Source organism: Peromyscus maniculatus, chromosome 16 (assembly GCF_049852395.1).
Source record: "Peromyscus maniculatus bairdii isolate BWxNUB_F1_BW_parent chromosome 16, HU_Pman_BW_mat_3.1, whole genome shotgun sequence".
Lineage (NCBI taxonomy): Eukaryota > Metazoa > Chordata > Mammalia > Rodentia > Cricetidae > Peromyscus > Peromyscus maniculatus.
The window spans coordinates 17,142,067-17,146,819 of record NC_134867.1 but is presented as its reverse complement, the minus strand read 5'-3'; the positions used below and the strand labels follow the sequence as shown (position 1 = coordinate 17,146,819).

Genomic DNA, 4,753 nt, shown 5'->3' with positions numbered 1-4,753 from the left:
ATGGAGATGAAAGCTATGAAATATTGTCTTCTGCACATTTTATGATTTGTAATAATCATGAAATCACATTAGCTATGGATATCTGAATAAGACGCATAGAAAGTCAATCCAGACAAAACTCCAGTATTTTCATTCACAAGGCTCCCCTCACACCTAAGGAGCTATTGACAAATGATGGTTATTGGGGTAAGAAGAGTCATTTTTCTTTGGGAGTCTTGCTGTTGTCAGGTGTCTCATAATCTAGTAGATGGCCCCACACCCATTTATCAATGGACAACAATAACTGAAATCAGTGATATATATATATATATATATATATATATATATATATATATATATATATATATGTATATATATATATATATATATATATATGAGAGCAAACATGATTGTCAATGGTGTAACCATTTTGGAACGGAATCTAAGTAATTTTGCAAAAATTTGCCACTACCATTGAGACAAAGAGAGAGAAAGGCCATGCAATTTCAGGTTGTGTGGTGGTGAATTCAGGAGGAAGAAGAAGAGGAGGAGGGGGAGAAGGAGTAGGGAGGTAGAAATGAGCAAAATATGTTCCATGTATAAAATTTTCATACAAAAAAAGAATATTAGAAATTCCACACCTAAGCCATCTTTTAATAAATTTATTTATTTATTATTTATTTGTCACATTCCTTTTATATAATAATTACTGCCCTAGATTTTTACACACAGTCTTTTGCATCTTTACAACAACCTTTCTGGATGTATTTTAGCCATTAATTTGTGAACATTTTCAAGTTCATTTGATACAAATGACCTAAGTGAGATAATTTTAGACTATCATGATATATTCCAAACACCTAACAAACATTTAATTATTATAAAATGTAAATATACAATTTTAAGTCTAAATTTAAATTGGGCAATGCTGAGCTCTGAAAAAAAGAGATAGAGAATTTCTGTTGAAGGGTTATGGAGTTTGATAGACTAATGGATTTTTCCAGTACAATGGTCTGGGTAACCTTGGGGTTCATAGAACTGATGATTAAAGAAGGTTCAGGTAGATTTGAGAGTCATCTTTTGCTAATTCTTTTAAAACTCTGGATAATAGATGGGCTATAGGTAAGGGGTTAAGACAGGATAGAATGAGAGATGGACTGTGGCACTCTGCTTTGGAAATATAAGTAAAAATACCAAATGAGAAGCATCGATGAGAGAGGACACTTGAACTGTGTTATGTCATGACAGACAAAAAAGGTGAGGTTTTCAAATCATGAGCAGTCAGGGGCACTCTGTGCCCTGGGGTTTTACACAGAGACCTTGGCTAGCTGAATTTCTCCAGATACCAGAATGAAAGAGAATGAGCAGAAATCATGACATCAAAACCAGACCCTTTATGTTTATTTCCCATGGATAACCCTAATGATAAGATTCACTCTGCCTGAAGTCATGCATTTACCACGTCTGTCTGAGTTTAAACAGCACACCAATATGCTGGTTTCCTTTTGTGAACTTGGTTCCAAGCTTTGTGTGTTTGCACTTAGATCGTTTTTCTCTTTGTGCATGGAATGCAGAGGGGCAGTTTGTGTTGCAGGTACCTAAGGAAGGACGATGCTTTCTTTCCCTGTTTAGGAATTATCAACAGTCTGCTGTTATCATATACTTCATTTTTACAACCTTATTTCACTTTCAGATTTAAAAAAAAGTCTTCATTATTTTCTCAAAGTTTGATTTTTTCAGAAGTGTTTCAGTTTAGCTAATATCAGCTACATTTTTACCATAGAAACAGACAGTAGAATTAGTAATCATCAGGGACTTCGGAGAAGAAAGAGAAAATAGAGTAGATATTGTGGTCAAAATGTCTACATTTCAGTTTTAGGATGAATAACTCTTATTAGTTTAATCCATTACATGGTATGTGTGGCTAGCATTACTCTACAAAAATGGTTGGGACTGTTAAGAGGGGAGAGACCAACTCTCTCACCACAGCAGCAAGCACAAAACTCATGTCTACCAAAGAGATTTCTAATGACACTGTATAAGCACCAAAAGAAAGGAAAGAAGGGGTAGGGGTGAGCCAGTTATGAAGTTTGCCAACCTATGAGAAGGAGAAGTCAAATAGCCTGTCTTAGAGTTTCTATTGCTGTAAAGAAACACCATGACCATGACAACTCTTATAAAGGAAAACCCCATTTCATTGGGGGCAGCTTACAACTTCAGAGGTTTAGTCCATTATCTTCATGGCAGAACATAGTGGCAGGATGCAGGCAGACATGGTGCTGGACAAGGAGCTGCAAGTTGTGCATCTTGATCTTCAGGCAGCAAAAGCAACCATGACACTTGGAGTAGCCTTGAGCATAGGAGAAATCAAAACCCACCCCCACAGTGACACACTTCCTCCAACAAGGGCACACCTCCTATGGGGGCCATTTTCTTTCCAACAACCATGTAGCCTAACCACAGATATTCAGGGAAAGCTAGAAGGAAACTTCTTCCAATCCACAGGCTGATTGCAATCACTATACCATATTGTTGACAGATCTGAGATACTGTTTAGGATTGTAACTGACTCACCTCATCTATAATCTTTACAACTCTGTTAATACCCAAGCCAAGGGCTGCATTGGATGACAGTCAGCCAGTTAGTAGCAGTCTAATCTGACTTCAGTCTCAAGCTCAGGGTACGATGGTCAGTGTTCTTTCTCACTGAAGAAATCTGAGCAGGTAGAGAATATATTCCAGTTTGGCTGCATATCCTTACTTCTCATGTGAAACTCTTTGACCTAACTAAGACAAAAGTTGGCACTTGGTCGCGAGTTTATATGCTTAGAAAATGAGTTGTAAAATTGTGTGTGATTGTTTATGTGTATGTACATGTGTGCATGTTGGTGTGTGTGCGTGTGCCCATGGAGGTTGGATATCCTCCTCAATTGCTCTCTACCTTTTATTTTACACAGAGTCTCCCACTGAACCTAGAGTTCATCAATTTGTCAAGACTGGCTGCTCTTTGAACCCAGGAATCTGCCTGTATCCACCTCTCCTGCATGGGGATTGCAGACATGGGTTATAGACATTTTCCTCTGCTCCAGGTTTTTGATGTGGGGGCTGGAGATGCAAAGTCAGGTTTTCATTTTTGCATAACAAACACTTTACTGACTGAGCTATCTCCCCAACCCATCAAATCTGAAATTTTATTATGTGACAAAATATTAGGAATGATGAGGAGACTACTTCCAATATTTTCTGAAGCATATAGCAGCTAGTAAGTTATAGATGAGCCTAAGCCTCAAGATTTGCGTGTGCCAGCTGGCCCCAGACAAAGTTGGGCAAGGTTATCTATCATATCAGGTGTAATATATCTTATTCCACATGACTCCAAAAGATGGAATTTAAACCAGTGATAGGAAGAAAATGGGGAAAGATACATCACCTACTTACAAGGAGCAACTTCTGGGCAGTTCAAATTGCCAAGAAAAAGCTGTGTTCTCATAATGCTAGACCTGGACTCAGGGCCCTCTTACAGCAATAACACGGAATAGGGTGGCATATGAATAGAATAAAGGGCTTGATTTAAAAACTGTCTAAAGCTGTTTCTGACTCTGAAGTCTTGGATTCTTTTAAATTAAACTCATACAAAGTGAAATGACGTAAATAGAATACCTAGAGGAAGAAAATAACATGATGGAGGAGGTGGCCTTTCTTTACAGTCCTCATCTTTGAAGATCGATTTGCCAATTTCAAAGCTCTTCTGTGGAAAATCTAATGGCAATCCCATGTTATTAAGTCATATATGTCCTTTGGGATCACAATGAATTTAAGATAATAGGCACAGCATAAGAGCACAGTTGGATATTTTAACACTAGTGTGCATGAAGTACAGAAGTTGTAATATGATCCCAGTAGCCATTGCTAATTAATTTTCAAAGTGTGTTTGTGTTGTGAAAAATAGACACATGCAAATTTAATATTCTTGATTTTAGAGTTAGCCATCTGACATTTTCTTTACATGACTTTATTTTGAGAATGGAAGCCTGCAGATGTTGGACAACATGAAATTTTATCAACTATGAGCACAATCTTCCCAATCAATGTTCAAGAAAACAGCTATTCTACTTTGTTTTGAAGCAATAATTATTAACAACTGGGCTCTAGGGATGTCTTTTTTTCAGATCACCACTTTTGACCTCTTGTAAGTACAAATTAACTTTTAATTTTGTGAAAAGCAATTGAAAACGAATTTCCCCCAACACTGGGAATCGAACCTAGTTCCTCATTTGTGTTAGGTAAACATTCTAACAATGAACTGTAGCCACAGCCCAGATTTCACAAGTTTTCTGTAAGAAAATAAGAAAAAAAATCAGATCATTATTTCAATAACTTAGGAGAATGAATCCAATGTGATTTTTGGTAGAAAATGACAATATCAAAAACTAAATATAAAACTGAAGAAATAGTGGAGTAAATTTAAGTCCCCACTCAGATGACCACAAGAGCATAGTCACATTACCACTCTCTCTGACAGTACAATAAAGGAAAGCACCAAATAAGTGAGGTGAAGAATATTTAATGTTTAAATATATACATTTTTCATGCTCTGTAACCTCTGATGTCAAGGTATGAATGTCAAAATTGCATATGAACAAATTCATTGCATCTACATCATAGACTGCATTAATTTTAAAAGGTCAATATATTTTTTACCTTTCATGGCACAAATTGATGTTAATAAGAAAGGATATTGGTAATGTTGATCAAGGTATGCTTTAGGCTTTAG

The 4,753-nt window shown here is 36.5% G+C and overlaps 1 non-coding gene across 1 annotated transcript; it reads left to right on the top strand.

Annotated features, from left to right (window-relative positions):
• The first annotated feature begins 389 nt into the window (after window positions 1-389).
• Window positions 390-462, top strand: LOC121823335 (small nucleolar RNA SNORD70). The gene has a single exon (XR_006064745.1). It is a non-coding gene; the product is annotated as a small nucleolar RNA SNORD70 (small nucleolar RNA).
• Window positions 463-4,753: the final 4,291 nt, after the last annotated feature.